Source organism: Euleptes europaea, chromosome 7 (genome assembly GCF_029931775.1).
Source record: "Euleptes europaea isolate rEulEur1 chromosome 7, rEulEur1.hap1, whole genome shotgun sequence".
Taxonomy (NCBI): Eukaryota; Metazoa; Chordata; class Lepidosauria; order Squamata; family Sphaerodactylidae; genus Euleptes; species Euleptes europaea.
The window spans coordinates 88522256-88541847 of NC_079318.1; the positions used below are offsets into that span (position 1 = coordinate 88522256).

Here is a 19592-nt window from a genome sequence, read left to right on the forward strand (position 1 = left end):
TAAGGAAGAATCAAACTGGCTTACAATAGCCTTCCCTTCCCCTCCCCACAACAGACACCCTGTGAGGTAGGTGGGGCTGAGAGAGTGTGACTAGCCCAAGGTCACCAGCTGGCTTCATGTGTAGGAGTGGGGAAACAAATCCAGTTCACCAGATTAACCTCCACCACTCATGTGGAGGAGTAGTGAATCGAACCCGGTTCTCCAGATCAGACTCCACCGCTCCAAACCACTGCTCTTAACCACACCACCACGCTGGCTCTGCAAAGAACAGGGGAGAGAAAGGACACACAAGCAATTTCCAGCAAGGAGGACTATAACCTGCCAGAACAATCCTCTGAAAATACTGGTGGCCAGGGTGCCAAGAGAGCCTACCTCACAGGGGTGTGGAGGAACAAAATAGGGCTAAGGAAGCGATGAAACCTTGAAAGGGCAGAATAAAATGGCAACAGTATGTATATAGAGACACAAGAAGCTGAGCGTGGCGAAGCCCAGCCGCTGTCTCCTCCTCCAAACAGTTGGCGGAAGATAATCCCCGTCAACCTTAACCTGAGGCTTGGAATAAACTGGATTATTATTTAACACAGGAGGGGTGAACGGACATTAGGAAACACGTTGGGGTGAACAAACAATAAAGATGGAGGGTTTTTGGGGGGGGGTAAAATGAGTGCAAGCTGCACCCATTTGGAGAAGGGGGGAAAGGGGCTACATTTAGCATCTGAGAAACCAACTAAAAATAGGGAGCTAAGAATATGAACTTTTACTCAACATTCATCCCAGTGTTTGGCATATTTTCTCCCCCCCCCTACCCGCCTGCCCACGTTCTTGCAGTTAGTTTTAACCTTGCTTGGGTAAACTGCACTCTACTTGGGTTTTCTTCTCCCTCCCTTTCACTGTAGGATACTCATCAGCATTAAGCAGCAATTCTCTGCAACGCCGACACAGGGACTGTACGTCCCAGAACGTTCCCCCTTCGTCCATGGCCGTCTCTGGGCTTTAACCCTTTGTGTGAGAGCCTTTCAACCCAGAGGAGGAAGACGGATAGAAAACAATGAGGGGCGACAAGAGACACTCCATATGCAAGCAGGCACTGGCAAAGCAACCAGCAAGAAGGATGCATAAAGGCATGCCTTGTTTTATTGCACTTCGCTTTATTGTGCCTCGCAGACATTGGGTCTTCGAGCAAGTCTATGGGCGTCATTTTTCCAACAGTGTGTGCTCACTTCATGTCTCTCGTGTCAAAATTTGGTAATTCTCGCAATATTTCAAACTTTTCCAAGCACATTCTTAGACATAATGCTATTGTAAACTTAATAGACTACAGTATAGTGTAAATGTAACTTTTATATGCACTGGGAAACAAGCAAACAAAAATAATTCGTGTGACTCGCTCTATTGTGGTAGTCTGGAACGGAACCCACAATGTCTCCGAGGTATGCTTATATACTGGGGGCCCTGATTTGAGGACAGCAAGATCCGCAGCCAGCTCTGGCAGTCTCAAATGGCCCACCTCAGATAACTGTGTGTGTAAAGTGCCATCAAGTCACAGCCAAATTATGGCAACTGGTTTCCAAGGCAAGAGACCAACAAGAGGTGGTTTCCTTGGCTGCCTCAGGAGGTGGCAACCTCTCCTTCCCTGGAGGTTTTTAAGAAGAGGTTAGATGGCCATCTGTCAGCAATGCTGATTCTATGACCTTAGGCAGATCATGAGAGGGAGGGCATCTTGGCCTTCTTCTGGGCACGGAGTATGGGTCACTGAGGGTGTGTGTGTGGGGGGAGGTAGTTGTGAATTTCCTGCATTGTGCAGTGGATTGGACTAGATGACCCTAGTGGTCCCTTCCAACTCTATGATTCTACAGTTTGCCATTTCCTTCCTCTGCATAGTTACCCTGGACTTCCTTGGGGGTCTCCCATCCAAGTACTAACCAGGGCAGATCCTGCTTAGCTTCTGAGACCTGATGAGACCAGGCTAGGCTGGGCCTTCTGGGTCAGCTGGTAACTGTAGCTTCACTTTTATTATTCTTGGTCCACAAGCCGGGGGTTAGAGGCAGGAGCTGAGCCAGAGCTCTCCTGATGTAGCACAGTCCCCAATGGCTGCCTCGTTATTTAACACTGAACATTTACATGCTAAGTTCTCATCCACTCACTGTAGGTCACAACTCCCCCAAGCAATTAAGCACACACAGTGTTGGAAAGTGTAATCAAGTTGCAACTTAGGACAACCTATAGGGCCGTGATGGCGAACCTATGGCACGCGTGCCAGGTCTGGCACGCCGAGCCCTCTCTGTGGGCACGCGACTCCCCGCCCGGCTTTGAAGGGCTCCAGGCTGCCTGCAGGCAGCGCAGAGCCCTTCAAAGCTGCCCCGCCCCTGGACTCCCTGCCCCCCAGCTGCGGAACCCTGCCCGGGGACAAAACAAAAGAAAAAGGCGGCAAACTTTTAATTTAAACAGCTTCCCCACCCCAAAAGGTGGAGAAGGCGCCTTCTGTCCCGGTAGCGCAAGGCACGGGTGACCCCTGCAACTACTGAGCGGGTGCTCCAGCCAACGTTTTTGCATTGATCTCCCCAGCAGCCCCGCTCGGAAGGAACCCAGACGGGCCCCTCCCCTTTCACGTCTCCTGCCGCCGGACTGTTCCATTCCGAGCGCAGGGAGATCTCCAGCCCTGAGCCGGCGACCTCCTCGCCGGCGACTTCTCCCACTCCTTCGTCCAGAACGTGGTCCGGCGGAGGAAGGGCCAGCGGCAGCCTCGAGACTCCCGGCCGAGCAGGCGGCGGGGAAGGCGATGGAGCAGCCGAGCCTCCCAGCTCTCCCAGCCCCCTCGCCCCCTGCTCATCCAGCATCCCTGCGTCCTGGGCTGGGATGCCTTCGGCGGCGGCGGCAGCAGCGCCTGATTTGAGCTCCGGCTTGGGAAGAGGCTTGGGAGCAAGCATGCGCGCTTGCTTTTGGGGTGCCTCTCCCCCCCCCCCACGGCAGCTCCTGCCCACGCAGCTTTCCTTTGCCCAGAACCAACAGTGGGGACGCAGCCCGGCCCTGGCTTTTGCCGTGAACTGTTTTGTGTGGCGACTGTTTGCCGCCAGTTTGTTTTTTAACCTCCCACCCGGGGGTGGGGGGGAGGTGGGAAGGCTGAAGCCCGGTCGCAGGGAGACGTCTGTGTGTGTTTGTGAAGGCTTTTCTCTCTTTTCTTCCTTTTTCTGTCATTCTCTCTCCTATTCTTTCTCTCCTCTTTTTCTGTCTCTTCCCCCCTTCTCTTTCTCTATTTTTTCTCTTCTTTCTTTCTTTCTCTCTCTCTTTCCTTCTTTCCCTGCTTCCTTTCTTCCTTCTTTCTGTCCTTCATTCTTTCTTTCCTTCCTTCCTTCTTTCCTTACTTCTTTCTGTCCTTCGTTCCTTCGTTCCTTCTTTCTGTCCTTCATTCCTTCCTTCCATCCTTCTTTCCTTGCTTCTTTCCTTCCTTCTTTCTGTCCTTCATTCTTTCCTTCCTTCTTTCCTTCCTTCTTTCTTTCCTTCCTTCCTTCTTCCCTTTCTTTCCTTCTTTCTGTCCTTCCTTCCTTCCTTCTTTCCTTGCTTCTTTCTTTCCTTTCCTTCTTTCCCTGCTTCCTTCCTTCTGTCCTTCATTCTTTCTGTCCATTCTTTCCTTCCTTCTTTCCTTGCTTCTTTCTTTCTTTCCTTCCTTCTTCCCTTTCTTTCCTTCTTTCTGTCCTTCCTTCCTTCTTTCCTTGCTTCTTTCCTTCCTTCCTTTCCTTCTTTCCTTCCTTCTTTCCCTGCTTCCTTCCTTCTTTCTGTCCTTCATTCTTTCTGTCCTTCATTCTTTCCTTCCTTCTTTCCTTTCTTTCCTTCTTTCCTTCCTTCCTTCTTTCCTTCCCTGCAGATCGGCTGCAAGCTGCGCCCCCCTGGCACCTCGGTTGCCTGGGCTCACCGCTGGCTGCCCTTCCACTTGGGAGGAGGGGGAAGACCTGGGGGAGCAGAGGCACCCTCCAAGCCTTCTCTGCATAGCCTCCCCTAGGGTTGCCAACCTCCAGGTGGTGGCTGGAGATCTCCTGCTTTTACAACTGATCTCCAGCCAATAGAGATCAGTTCACCTGGAGAAAAATGGCCACTTTGGCCATTGGGCTCTATGGCTGTGCAGTCTTCCTCCCCAAACCCCGCCCTCCTCAGGCTCCACCCCCAAAACCTTCCGCCAGTGGTGAAGAGGACCTGGCAACCCTAGCTTCCCCCACACACACACACACCAGGAGATCTACACCCGGTATGGCCCCCGAACGATGTTATAAATATGCAAATGGCCCTTGGCAGAAAAAAGGTTCCCCACCCCTGTTCTAAACTAAAACCTCAGTATTCAGGTTAAATTGCCGCATTGGCACTCGGCGATAAATAAGTGGGTTTTGGGTTGCAGTTTGGGCACTCGGTCTCTAAAAGGTTCGCCATCACTTCTATAGGGTTTTCAAAGCAAGAGATGATCCGAGGTGGTTTGCCATTGCCTGTTTCTGCATAGCGACCCTGGACTTCCTTGGGGGTCTCCCATCCAAGTACTAACCATGGCCAATCTTGCTTAGCTTCCAAGATCTGATGAGACTGGGCCATTCAGGTCAGGGCACATAGATCACATTTTTTAAAAAATCTATAACACAGCAGTCAAATAAAAATTCCAGTTCAGAATCTCTCTGCTGCTGGATTCTGGGAAGACATTCAAGAGTCGACTAATAACAAGCAAAACAATCATCGAGCTGCAAGAGCAATCCACTTTAAAAAGCTTGACAGTCAACTGAGAAAGCAGTGTTAATTGGGATGAGAATTTATGTCCCCGAAGATATAATATTTTTAATCCAAACGTACTGGGCATTTTACTTCTTGCCTTACCACCTCTTAGTTTACCAGTTTACAGCTGACCCCTCTTCTCGCAACTAGTGGCAAGTTCAACTTTGTGAAATTCACAGCAGATCTACTGATCAGAGCAAAGAGCCTCCAGAATACAAAGAGACAGAATTATTAAGTCAGATCCCATCTCTTCTCACTGATTATGGGTTCCCCCCCCCTCAAAATTGCACGTCACGTTGGATGCAGACAGCCCTAGGGTGAGACAAGCCTTGTTTGCTTGGTTTCTGTTTGGAGGCACACACACGCACACACAGAGCACATGTACAAGTCTGTACAGAAACACAGCTCCTTCATTCTCACCCCCAGCTGCAGGTAGTATTTCTGGCTGTGCTCGTTCCACCAGGCCACCTCCAACCGTTTTCCAAATCAACCTGACGCAGCCCGTTTGTAAAACGTCCCATTATTTTATTTCACGTGGCATGGAAGGTATGGGCGCCATGTCCAAAACACCACCATAACTGATGTACAACATGAGAACCAGCGTGGTGTAGTGGTTAAGAACGGTGGTTTGGAACGGTGGAGTCAGATCTGGAGAATCGGGTTCGATTCCCCACTCCTCCACATGAGCGGTGGAGGCTAATCTGGTGAACTGGATTTGTTTCTCTTATCCCACACACGAAGTCAGTTGGGTGACCTTGGGCAAGTCACAGTTCTCTCCAAACTCTCTCAGCCGCACCTACCTCACACGGTGTCTGTTGTGAAGGTGATTGTAAGCCGGTTTGAGTCTCCCTTAAGTGGTAGAGAAAGTCGGCGTATAAAAATCAACTCCTCTTCTTCTTTTTAGAGTAGCAAACAAGACAACGGGCCCTGCCCCTGAGGAGTTTACAATCTAGACTGTGAAAGCGAGACAAGTCAGTAGCACAGGAGCAAAAAATAATAATAATTGTATATTGTCGAATTCACTGCCAGTGGGGATAGTGATGGCCACAAGGATAGAGGGCTTTAAGAGGAAACTGAACTGATTCGTGGAGGAGGAGAGGCCCATCAATGGCTGCCAGCCATTGTGACTAAAGGGAAGAACCTCCATGTACAGTGGAAGCACACCGACAAATCCCTGTGCTACCAGGCAGCATAAGAGGAAGGCCTCAGTCTCTGTGCTCTGTTGCTGACCCTCCTGTATAACTGGTTGGCTACTGTGTGAAACAGGATGCCCGAACGAGACAGACCTGTCAATGCTGATTCTATGACCTTAAGCAGATGATGAGAGGGAGGGCATCTTAGCCATCTTCTGGGCATGGAGTAGGGGTCACTGGGGGTGTGTTGGGGGGAGGTAGTTGTGAATTTCCTGTATTGTGCAGGGGGTTGGACTAGATGACCCTGGTGGTCCCTTCCAACTCTATGATTCTATGATCGCTAGCACGGTCCAGCGGAGCTCTTCCTACATGGTAGGAAATGGGCATTCTGTTGGATCCACTCCAGCTTCATTTCTGAACAGAGCCAAAGGAGTTTAAGCCAAGAAAAGGGTGAGATTTGAGAAGGGATATTAACCTGCCACAATTCTCTCTCTTCCCCACCCCCTCATTTTTAAGGAAGCAAGAGAGCTCCGGGCAACTGAAAGTAACGCAATTTAATTATTTCGTAATCCCGTACGGCTGTTCGGGTGCACTTTCAAGGCTGCCTAACGTGGATTAGTTACACTTCTTTTGGTAACTCCCTTTAAGCCAGATCCACTTAGCTCTCTTCGGGAAAGGACCTCCTTTGCTGGTCCCTGTTTTCAAAAGGAAGGAAGGTTCGGAGGCAGGCAGGAGAGGGCCTTACCCAGGAGGGCGCCACACCTCGGCAACTGGCACTGATGCCGGAATCCTTCAGGCGTAAGAGACGATTCTGCTTTGTGGGCCTTAGTACGCACTCCCCTCAATTACTCAGTTAGAAAGCCAGCAAGGTGTAGTGGTTAAGAGCAGTGGTTTGGAGCAGGGAGGGGCTGTTGCTCAGAGGTAGAGCCTCTGCTTGGCATGTAGAAGGCCCCAGGTTCAATCCCCGGCATCTCCAGTTAAAGGGACTAGGCAAGTAGGTGATGTGAAAGACCTCGGCCTGAGACCCTGGAGAGCCGCTGCTGGTCTGAGTAGACAATGCTGACTTTGATGGACCAAGGGTCTGATTCAGTATAAGGCAGATTCATGTGTTCATGTGTATGCCTCGTACACTTACAGTGGGGTGAAAGGGACTGATTCTCTGCCCCTTTATCTCCTGAAGCCGTGTCTGCAATTTTCAGCACAGAACCAGGAGGCAGCCACAGTTCTAGAGCAATTAACATCCTTCTATTTTTACTGTGCGCACAGATAAGGTGTGAGGAGTGTGTGCATAAGTGTGGGCGTGGATGTGTATTCACAGGCGCACCTCTTTCCCACCCCACCTCCAACAGGTAAGATGGCTCCTGCTACAAGACTAGCCCGATTCACAAGGAGAAAGAGAGAAGAAAGAGACAGACACGAACAATTCCAGTATCACAGTACTGCGATCAGGCTGCAAGGCACAAAATCTGTCAGGATCAGTTACCTCGGGGAGGGCAGATCAAGCGGAGACAACCGTCTGGAATCTCTGTTGACTCATCATCTTTGCCCAGGGATTTGCCGTGACAGGACGAGATGACAACTCTCTCTCTCTCTTCCCCGCGCAACCCCAGTGAAAAGTCCCTCTTGAGTAATGCTCTCTGCTCTTTCCATTCTCGGCATTCGGCGACTCCACTATCCTCCCCCAAAACACGCAAACTGAAGGCTTCCACTAACCGAGATGCATCTCCACAGCAGATCTCTGCATTAAAAGCATATACTAATGTGGCGCTGACTGTAAGGCATTGCCACAGCATTCAAGGTACAGAATCATAGAATCACAGGGTTGGAAGGGAACACCAGGGTCATCCAGGAACAACGCAGGAAATTCACAACTACCTCTCCCCCCACATCCCCAGTGACCCCTACTCCATGCCCAGAAGATGGCCAAGGTGCCCTCCCTCTCATCATCTGTCTAAGGTCATAGAAGCAGCATTGCTGACAGATAGGCCATCTAGCCTCTGCTTAAAAACCTCCAGGGAAGGAGAGCTTACCACCTCCTGAGGAAGCCTGTTCCACTGAGGAACCACTCTAACTGTTAGAAAGTTGTTCCTAATGTCTGGACGGAAACTCTTTTGATTTAATTTCAACCCGTTGGTTCTGGTCCAACCTTCTTGAACAACAGAAAACAACTCGGCACCATCCTCAATATGACAGCCCCTCAAGTACTTGAACATAGTTATCATATCACCTCTCAGTCTTCTCTTCAGACTAAACATACGAAGCTCCTTCAACCTTTCCTCATAGGACTTGGTCTCCAGACCCCTCACCATCTTTGTTGCCCTCCTCTGGACACGTTCCAGCTTGACAACAAGTTTTCTATCTACTAAGAAAACAACCAAACCATTAAAACTGGTATAGTATTAACAAGTGTCTTGTGGCATCCTAAAGACTAACGTTTGCGCAGGACAGAGGGTTAGAGTAGCAGCCAAGATGTCCTTGAAGCAGATCTTAGCAGTCACTTGCCCAAGGTAGCCTAATCTTGTCAGATCTCAGAAACTAAGCAGGGTCGGCCCTGGTTAGAAGAAGAAAAGTTTGTTTTTATACTCTGAATTTCTCCACCTTTAAGGAGACTCAAACCAGCTTACAATTGCTTTCCCTTCCTTTCCCCACAACAGACACCTTGTGAGGTAGGTGAGGCTGAGAGAGTTCAGAGAGCTGTGACTAGCCCAAGGTCAACCAGCAGGTTTCATGTGCAGGAGTGGCTAATCGAATCCGGTTCTCCAAATTAGAGTCCGCTGCTCTTAACCACTACATCTCCTTAGTATTTGGATAGGAGACCACCAAGGGAATACCAGGGTCACTATGCAGAGTCAGACAACAGCAAACCACCTCTGATAGTCTCTTGCCTTGAAAACCCTACTGGGACGCCATAAGTCGGTTGCAACTTGATGGCAAAACAACAACAACAAAACAGTCACTTGGTGGATTTTGGCAAATGGCCATCTCTTACCCTCAACCCCATCCATCCCATCTGCAAAGTGAGAGCTAAAAAAACATAGGAAAAGCCCTGCTGGATCAGGCTAAAAGTCCATACAATCCTTTGGTCCAGATGCTCTCAGGAAGCAAAATATATTTGTAGCAAGCTGCCTCCAATAACAGGCAGTTCCATTTAGCCATCTTGGCTAAGAACTACTGATAGAGCCACACTTTAGTGACAGATTTTAGAAGGCTAGTGTAAAGGATCACAAAAATAATGTGGTTTCAGAGGGTAGCCAATTTGGTCTACAGTAGAAGAAGAGTTGGTTTTTATATGCCGACTTTCTCTACCACTTAAGGGAAACTCAAACCAGCTTACAATCCCCTCCCCACAACAGACACCCTGTGAGGTAGGTGGGGCTGAGAGAGCTCTTAATAGAACTGCAACTTGCCCAAGGTCACCCAGGTGGCTTCATGCCTAGTGGGGAAACAAATCCAGTTCACCAGATTAGCCTCCACCACTCAAGTGGAGTGGGGAATCGAACCCAGTTTTCCAGATCAGAGTCCACTGCTCCAAACCACCACACCACGCTGGCTCTCTAGAACAGCTAGATTCGAGTCCCGTAGCACCCTGGAGGGTGTGTGTGTGTGTGTGCTGTCAAGTCACAGCTGACTTATGGCGACCCCATAGGGTTTTCAAGGCAAGAGGCGTTCAGAGGTGGTTTGCCATTGCCTGCCTTTACGTGGCCTAAGCTCTGAGAGAGCTGTGACTGGCCCGAGGTCACCCAGCCGGCTTCATGTGGAGGAGGGGGGAACTGAACCCAGGTCTCCAGATTAGAGTCCTCCGCTTTAACCACTACGCCACACTGGCACCTTGGAGGCCAACAAGATTTTCGGAATACAAGCTGTTGACAGTGAAAGCTCCCTTTGTCAGATGCTATCATCATCGTCAGAATGGAGGGTCACTTAAAATGTCAACTGCTCCCAAGACTTCCAAGTTGAGGGATATCAAAGAAAACACTTCCACCCTCCAGGATTCTGTTCGCCTCCTTTTTAACTCTTAAACCAACATGAATTTATTCACCCTACTACAATCATCCAAGGCCAGCAGCCTGGCAAGCTGTCCACGAAGACTGATCCTCCTCTGTTCGGGAACAGGCATATATGACAGCCGATGTTTTCAAACAAGACTACAAATGCTAATGCCTTTCCAAGGGGGAAAACCCAACCAGGCACCCGTTGAAACGATCACAGTAATTATAGCTACGTACACCGTTACTCTGGGGTTGTTCTGCAATTAAGCTGGCAAGACACCAGTACGTTGGAAAGTGCCGGGCGAGGAGGAGGAAGAGAAAAAATGACGGACAACTTCGTATGCACCACAAGATTAACTGCACATGAGGACGCCTGCCAGCTTTGCAGTTCTCCCTTGGCAAGCTGCAAACCGGGGGGGGGGGAGCAGCAAACACCGAGCTCTCTTCCTCTGGCCGCTCTTGGGAGGCTGGTCAAACTAACAAGTCTCACAAGGTGTCTACACAAGCAACTGGAAGACCAGGGTCTATCAAATGGCCTGTCTGTCGTCCCCTACCTCAGTCAGGGCCAAACTACAAGTTACAGCAGTCATGGGTCCATCACATGAATGCATGAAGCTGCCTTATATCGACTCAGACCCTTGGTCCATCAAAGTCAGTATTGTCTACTCAGACCAGCAGCAGCTCTCCAGGGTCATAGAATCATAGAGTTGGAAGGGACCACCAGGGTCATCTAGTCCAACCCCCTGAACAATGCAGGAAATTCAAGTACTTGAAGATGGTTATCATATCACCTCTCAGTCTTTTCATACCCAGCTCCTTCAACCTTTCCTCACAGGACTTGGTCTCCAGGCCTCTCACCATCTTTGTTGCCTTCCTCTGGACAAGTTCCAGCTTGTCTATATCTTTCTTAAATTGCAGTGCCCAAAACTGAACACAATACTCTAGGTGAGGTCTAACCAGAGCAGAGTAAAGTGATACCATCACTTCGCATGATCTGGACACTATACTCAGGCAGAGGTCTTTCACATCAACTATTTGCCTAGTCTCTTTAACTGGAGATGCCGGGGATTGAACCTGGGATCTTCTGCATGCTGAGCAGAGGCTCTACCACTGAGCCTCAGCCCCTCCCCCATCCCGTGGTGAGGTCCCGATTGGGACCAGGTGCACAGTGCAGAGGCCCCTCCCCTGGGCCTTTTCAAGCGTAGAAACAGCCCTTGGGGGGTTGTTCTGCACCTGAAATTGTGCAAGGGGTGGACAAGAGCTCTGGGGGGAGCCACCATGCTGCGTGCGCAATGGACCCGCGGCCACCGTCACTTGTCATTTGGCCCCCAGTTACGCAGGAACAAAGAGCTAAGGAAACCACGCTGCCTCGCTTGGTCACCTGATAATTAGCTTTGCTCACCAGAGGCAACCCAGGCTGTATACAAGGCTGAATGCCTATTAAGTTAGCTCAATTTCTTATCCTGCGGTTTCCCAAGGGCTTGCTGCAAAAGCTGGAAAGAAAAGCCAAAGCGCGCAGAACAAAATGCTCCAATCAAGGTACCCCACGCCTGCATCACTCTAGTCACTTAATGCAAGCCCCAAGGAGAAAGTTTCACAGCGGTAGAAGAGTTGCACAATTGCACAGCGGCCACTAAGAATGTCTCTCTACTTGCCCTTTGCAGTTGGCGGCTGGCAGGTGGAGCGTCTGATCAAGGAGGGACTCTCCAGCTCATGGTAAATAAAGGGAGCAAAACGGTGTAAGTCTGAGGCTCTGGGAGGGGCTGTGGCTCAGTGGTAGAGCATCTGTTTGGCATGCAGAAGTTCCCAGGCTCAATCCCTGGCATCTCCAGTTAAAGGGACTAGGCAAGTAGGTGATGTGAAACACCTCTGCCTGAGATCCTGGAGAGCTATGGGGAGGGGCTGTGGCTCATTGGTAGAGCATCTGCTAGGCATGCAGAAGTTCCCAGGCTCAATCCCCAGCAGCTCCAGTTAAAGGGACTAGACAAGTAGGTGTTGTGAAAGACCTCTGCCTGAGACCCTGGAGACCCGCTGCCAGTCTGAGTAGACAATACTGACTCTGATGGACCAAAGGTCTGATTCAGTATAAGGCAGCTTCATGTGTTCATGTGAAACAAGGCTGACAAGAGATGCTAATAAAGCAGCTAATGAGCAGAGGGTCCTAGGTTCAATCCCCTGCACATCCAGTTAAAGGACCAGGTGGCAGGTGACATGAAAGACCTCCACCCTGAGGCCCTAGAGAGCTGCTGCCAATCAGAGTAGGCAAGACTGACCTTGGCAGACCAATGCTCTGACTTTCTATAAAGCAGCTTCACGTACAGGGCCCTGGCTAAAAAGCAAGGGCAATGTGCCAACCGAATTCAGGGCTTTAAGTGGTAGCTTCGTGCCTCAGACATCACACTGGAGCAGAGGAGAGAACCAACTGGGAGTTCTTCCATTCAAATGCCATGCTGAACCAACTCAAGAATGCACGGCTGGCACTACTCTGCCCAGCTGAGCCTCCTGGCCCTTCTGCTAAGACGGATCCCTGCAGAGAGCGAGAGAGGCATCTTTGGTGCACTGCAGACACCAAAACACCTTGGGCCGTTTCGAAAGCATCCAGCTCGCCCTTCACACTGTGAAGTCAAAGTGAGTTTTTGTGCTGCAATTCCAGGGACTCGCCACAGAGCCAAGCACAGCCAGGAAACAGGCCAAGAAATTTTTTAAAAGCCAGGCAGGAGGGAGCCAGGGAACAGAGTCGATGGCTTCCAGTTGTTTACAGCTCCCAGGAAAAGCAGCCTCATTAGTTCCCACTAACACTCCCCCAAGGCATGGAACTATAACTGCCCTGCCTTCCTTCAGGGAAAAGAGACACCCCACAGGATCTGGGACCCTATGGAAGGCAGGAACTCCTATGTGCTGCACGGAGCAAGAGAAATATGGTGCTCTGCTATAAGTTACCTCTGGAGCAATGAGCACCAAGTAACTCAAGCAAACAAGACATAAGAACATAAGAAAGGCCATGCAGGATCAGACCAAGGTCCATCAAGTCCAGCAGTCTGTTCACACAGTGGCCCCATTCACACAGTGGCCTACCTGGTGCCTCTAGGAAGCCCACCTTGAGAAAAGAGCAACCAAAGCGATCAGGGGACTAGAGCAACTGCCCTATGAGGAATAGTTGAAACACTCAGGGCTGTTTAGCTTGGAAAGGCAGTGGTTAAGGGGAGATATGATAGAGGTCTATAAAATTAGGCATGGTATGGAGAGAGTGGACAGGGAGAAGCTTTTCTCGCTCTCTCATAAGACCAGAACGTGGAGTCATCTGCTGAAGCTGGAGGGTGAGCGATTCAAAACAGATAAAAGGAGGTATTTTTTCACACAACGCATAGTTAAATTGTGGAACTCCCTGCCCCAGGATGTGGTGATGGCTGCCAACTTGGAAGGCTTTAAGAGAGTGGTGGACATGTTCATGAAGGAGAGGGCTATCCATGGCTACTAGTCAAAATTAATACTAGTCATGATGCATACCTATTCTCTACAGTCTCAGAAAAGCATGCCTTTTATATGAGGTGCTTTGGAGCACAGGCAGGATAATGCCGCTGCAGATGTCTTGTTTGTGGGCTTCCTAGAGGCACCTGGTTGGCCACTGGTGTGAACAGACTGCTGAATTTGATGGGTCTTGGTCTGACCCAACATGGCTTTTCTTATGTTCTTGAGATGTTCACCAGGCTACATGGGGAGTTTTTTGCTGCTGAGAACAGAGCTTGTGCAGAGGTTTAGAGGCAAAGCCATCAACTAGAAAGGCCCAGTTTAAAATCTCACCACTGCCAGGAGCTCACTAGGCCTTGAACAAGACACCAGATTTCACCCACTGAGAATATGGGATAACAACAACCTATGCAATAGAGCTGCTGTTAAGAATTACTGTGATAATATAACACGAGCCCAGCGGGACCAAGGGTTCATCTCACCCATAATTCGCTATCATTTTCCTTCCATTTGGGGAAGGGTCATGGCTCAGTGGTGGAGCATCTGCTTGGCATGCAAAAGGTGCCAGGTTCAGTCCCCTGCATCTCCAGTTAAAGGTGACAGCTGATGTGAAAGATCTCAACCAGGGCTGCTGCCAGTCTGAGCAGACAATACTGACTTTGATGAATCAACGATCTGATTCAGTAAAAGGCAGCTTCATGTGTTCATTTTTGGGGAGGGGCCCTGGCTCAGTGGTAAAGCATCTGCTTTGCATGTGGAGGGTTCCAAGTTCAATCCCCGGCATCTCCAGTTAAAAAGGACCATGCAGCAGGTGATGTGAAAGACTTCTGCCTGAGACCCTGCTGCCGGTCTAAGTAGACAATACTGACCCTGATGGACCGAGGGTCTGATTCCGTATAAGGCAGCTTCATGCGTTCCTGTAGTGGGCAGTCAGTTGCCTTCTGGACGCCTGCAGGCAAGGAAGAAAGGCAGAAGCCCTGTTGTGCTTCCCCCACCCCAGCCGATTCAAAGGTATACTGCCTCTAAACATGAAGTTTCCATTCAGCCATCACGGCTAGCAGCTGTCAACAGAATTATCCTCTGCAAATTTGTCTAATCCCTTATGAGAAAGGCACTTTGAATGCTCTACATTGCTCTACAAATGCTAAGTATAATTAGGCTAGCTTCAGCGGGTAGCCGTGGTGGTCTGCAGTAGAACAGTTAGATTCGAGTCCAGCAGCACCTTGGACTCCAACAAGATTTTCGGGGTATGAGCTTCCGAGATATCTGACAAAGGGAGCTTTGGCTCTCCTAAGTGTTATTAAGTTCATCGGGTTCATAAAGTTCGACGCCTAATGTTGGGCAATTGCAATTAGATTAAATCGTAATCTGGTCAATTTTAGTCTATCATAAATTATTTGGAAATTTTAATTAGGAATGTTTTTGGTTGAACTGCTATAATGTTTTACTTTCTGTATAAACGATATACCGTATTTTTCCGTGTATAAAACGGTGTTTTTCTCTTTAAAAAATTAGAAAAAAAATGGGGGTCATCTTATACATGGAAGAGTGGGTGGGAAAGAGCCCGGTCGCCCTGGTCGGCCAGTGACTGGCCTTCCGAGGGTCCCCGCTCTCTTCCCCGCCCATATTTTTCCCTACACGCCTCCAGGTATAAAACGACCCTGATTTCTTAATTTTGGGTTCAAAAAAATAGGGGTCGTCTTATACATGGGAGCGTGTTATACACGGAAAAATACGGTATGTGTTTTACTGGCTTATGCTGTATCAATAAATCTGAGTCATCAGGTTCAGCTGACAAGGTACCTCATGCAAGTCATCCAAAGCCCCTCAAAACCACCCCTGTCCTCTGCAGCCCCACTTAGGCAGCAATGCTTGGCTCTCCACTGGGGCCCCTTGAACCAGCCAACAGATTTGCAGTATCTCAAAAACTGACACCAGAGCTCCACTTTTAAGATAAGAGCCACAGAAAGAGCACGTTGTGTCCAGCTTGTTTACAAGGGAAAAGGGATCAAAACTTTCTGACTTGGGGGGGAGGGGTGCAATATACCTTCTAACAAATCCATCTTCCACTTTAGGAAATTCCCAGAGGCCACCACGACCCCCTCAACCGTGGTCTTCACAAAGCAACTCATGCGAGCGAGCGACCTTCAAGTCCCTGCTTGGTCTGAACTGCTCTTTTTGGCGACGGCAGCAAAGGTTCCTGAGAAGCAAAACATTCTCTGGAGATAACTCGATCTGGAAGGGGGAACTGACTCGGTGACAAAGAAAACGCAGGCATGTTTGGAAGTAAACATTCCAAGAAAATATAATAGTCATCCACAAAGGGCCAGGTCAGAACACACAGGACTCAACTCCGCCTGCCCTCCCCTTCTAAAAGGATGACCCTAGCCCTCAGGGTCACAGAGAAAATCTTCCAAGCACGCAGGACGAGCTTTGCTACAGCCCCAGCCCCAAAAGAGTCTCTGGCCTGCACAAATATTTCACATTCTTAGTGCCAATGTCAATTTCTTTCAGATGCCCAGGCAACCGTAAGCCCGTTCCGTTTCCAGCCTGGCCTGAGCCTTCAGTGGCCTCCATGGCTCATTATTCTTCTCCCATTACCGTTTCTGGTCCCCCTCAGGCGCCGTCTACTCTCTTATTCATACCATTCACACATGCTGTCCTTACAGATTCAACAATATATCAAGCTGCTCGCTGGAAGGTGGCCAGAAGGGAAAGCATCGAGGGCCAGGGGGCTCCCACCAACCTTCCACCGGTGATGACGATCGAGGCCGGATTACGTTTCAGTTTCAAGCGTGTGCATCCTACGCCTAGACCCTCGGGGTGTACAGATGGGCTCCTCGGCAAAGTGTGACAGCAAATCACAGTGGTGTGCATGGAAGCAGTTGTGTGCTAGGATCCCTAATACAATCCAAGGAGGAAGGTTGGGGAGGGGCCATGGCTCAGTGGTAGAGCCTCTGGCGGCATGCAGAAGGTTCCAGGTTCAACCACTGGCTTCTCCAGTTACAGGGACAAGGCAAGTAGGTGATGTGAAAGACCTCTACCTGAGACCCTGGAGAGCCACTGCCGGTCTGAGTAGACAATACTGACATTGATGGACCAGGGGTCTGATTCAGTATAAGGAAGCTTCATGTGTTCAACAAGGTGCAAAAATAAAGCAGTATCGCTGCATACCCACTGGCCAAGGAGCCCGCCATCCCATCGCAGAGATTCCAAGGCATGTTCTAGGATGATACGTTCAGTTCATTCAGAATACAGCTCTGGTTCTGGCTAAGCCTACGGGGCCTTATGCAACCCAACAACGTGCCACAGAACATTCCCAATCCTCTTCCCACAGCTGTACGTTACTAGAGGAGATGCATAATTCCCTTTCAGAGACACTTGTCGCTCGGTCCTGATCTTCTCGATGGCAACCACCACCACTCTACCCCCCAAAACGTGGCTTGCAAACCACTGCCATGTGGTACACGGGGCAGATAACAGGCGAGAATTATGTTAGAGAGGCAAGAACCAAATCCAAAACGCAACACAGAATAAGTCCGGGACCCGTCGCTTCCTTGAAAACAATGCAAGTTGGAAGAGCAGAGCGTTTTTCCGTACATTATCTGGGCAGATACCATGTAGCTTCGGAGTAGTTGCGGCACTGCGAACACAATATTTGTTTTCAGAACTGTGTACCAGACAGGAAGGCATCAGTTTCCTGAACCGGAGGCCAAGTGCAAAAATGAAAGTAGCAGCCAGGTAAAATGAAACACCCGTTATCCTGTCGTACACGGTCACATGAACAGCCATTCCATAATATTTTGGCCTTCTGCTGCAGCCAAGCTCACTTAGAAGGCCATGGCATTCTCACTGCATTTGCCGGGATATGATTTGTAAATGTTTAATTAGGTTTCTAATACAGGGGTGAGCTACTTATTCACGCACGACTGAGAGACTGTCTACAGTGGGCAATCTCCGAAAGATCTTCTGAAATATTTGCAATTGAAAATGGGGAACCAAAGAACTTGAACATAGAAGAAGAAGAAGAAGAAGAATTGGTTTTATATGCCAACTTTCTCTACCACTTAAGGCTGAATCAAACCGGCTTACAATCACCTTCCCTTCCCCTCCCACAATAGACACCCTGTGAGATAGGTGAGGCTGAGAGCGCTCTTAACAGAACTGTGACTAGCCCAAGGTCACCCAGCTGGCTTCTTGTGGAAGAGTGGGGAAAACCAACCTGGTTCACCAGATTAACGTCCGCTGCTCATGTGGAGTGGGGAATCGAACCTGGTTCTCCAGATCAGAGTCCACCGCTCCAAACCACCACTCTTAACCACAACACCATGCTGGCTCTCCAACCTCCATAAACCAACCTTGATGCGGGACTTCAAATCACAAGAACCCACAAACAAAAGCACTGTGGTGCAGCTGACGAGCTGGGCCTGAGTTCCAATTCCAACTCTGCCACGATTAATTTGTTCTCTGGCTTCAGACAGGGTACACACACACACACACACAGCCTCAACCCCCCACCCCCAAATCTGTAAAATGGGAATCGGAAACTACCCATGGTCGCTGGACACCACTGTTTTAAATACACTGCCTGAAACCGTGAGGGCTAGGAACACACTTGAAAAACCAAGCAAGAATACAGAGGTCCAACCTTCTAACAAGCCACCCCCAGCCCGTGGTAAGCTTCACAGAAACCATATCTAGAGTCACTGAAAACACATACGTGGCTTGCCCGGCTCTTTAGCAAAAACAAAACAAGCACCCAAGACTGTGATAAAGTTCTGTCTCCCTCCTGGTTTTCCAGTGTGCTGAGGAAGACCCTGGCGATGACGAGTTTGTAGATTGCTCAGTGACACCAAAATAACCCCCCGGGGCACTTCGGTTTCTTTCCTAGAAGCACCATTAGTTCTCAAGCCACCAATTGAAAATAGTTGAGGTGTTAAAAAAGCCATTAAAAGTGGGACTGCCCAGACATATACATTAAGACGGCTCCAGCACCTTGCCTGTCTACAGGATTTCAGGGTCCATTCAAGATTTGCTATAAACAACATGCTCTTCTTCCACAATCCCCCTTGGGAGTCTGATGCCTTACTCAGAGTAGGAGCACCAGCTTTGTGTGCGTGTATTTTTAAAGTTTCTAGACCTCAGGACCATAGCAATTTGTGTGTGAAAACCTGTAGATGGTGTCTGCACACACACAAAAAAGTTACCAAGGAGGATTTCTGTTCCCACGGCTACCTGTCCATCTCAAACAGCATGCAGCCGTATTCCCCCCCAACGTATATAACCTTATTGCCCCGTCCTCCATACTCCTCTGCTTCACCCACATCACTCCATGCGTTTGCAAAAGGCAAAAACGTCAGGTTTGGAACAAAGCTTTGGAAAACAAGCCCCCCCCCCCCCAATTCCTCCTCCTCTGGGACTAAATCATAAATGCACTGTTGTCCTAGGCATAATTTGAATGTCTGTGTTCTCCCCCAAGTGTGAACAGTTTTGTCTCATGGTATACTTTTGTACAGACCCAAGACAGACAAACAGAGGGCTGTCATACTTTTACCGGTTTGGCAAATAAAAACCACATGTTTTGCCACGGACATGTAGTCGGATCGAGTGACAAGAAAAACAAACTTGGGGAGGGGGGGACCAGGAAGGAAGAGAGAAGAGACCAGGATGAACCACCTACTTTCCAGCATTAGCCCCCTGACCCACCACGCATACAACCTCTGCCAAGCCTGGGTAAACACGGCAAACTGGGCCAGCTCCAAATGAATGGAGACACATCTCCCTGTTCCCCCTTTGCTTCCCAAAGGAGTCGGGAGTGACAAACGCCCCTTGAGAAGATGCCATAAACACCCTTCCCTGCCCCAACCGTGGGACTGTCATCGGACCCCAGCCCCCCTCCCCCAAATACTCACTAGCCCATTAATTCTCTTCCATATTGCAGCGGTCATGGGAAGTAAGGCTGGCTGCCACTTTTCCTGGCCAGCAGCTCCGTTTGTCCTATTCCTTGTGTGTGAGAGAGAGAACCGAAAGGTTACTTCCCTGTGCACAGTGTTAGCACCGCCTCTTCCTCCCTCCCTGCAAAACTAGCCAGAGGGCGCTGGGGGGAGGGAGGGGGGTAGAGGGATAGCGAGAAGAGATTCGTTCACGTTGGTTTTTTTTTCAGAGAAAGCTTCCTGCTGTTTGGCGGCGCACATCCACTCTGATGCACCCCTGAGAAATCCGGGGAAATATGCTCAGCTATACGCAGGGAAAA

At 49.5% G+C, this 19592-nt stretch overlaps 1 protein-coding gene across 5 annotated transcripts in view; it reads right to left on the minus strand.

Moving 5' to 3' along the window:
• Positions 1–19273, minus strand: part of MARK2 (microtubule affinity regulating kinase 2) — a 102781-nt gene extending 83508 nt beyond the window's left edge. For 4 of the 5 annotated variants that reach the window (XM_056853843.1, XM_056853842.1, XM_056853840.1 and 1 more), the window contains exon 1: positions 19252–19273. The gene's annotated coding sequence lies outside the window, so the exon portion shown is untranslated. The remainder of the gene's footprint in view (positions 1–19251) is intronic. The other variant, XM_056853841.1, reaches the window with a different exon arrangement.
• Between the last annotated feature and the right edge of the window lie 319 nt (positions 19274–19592).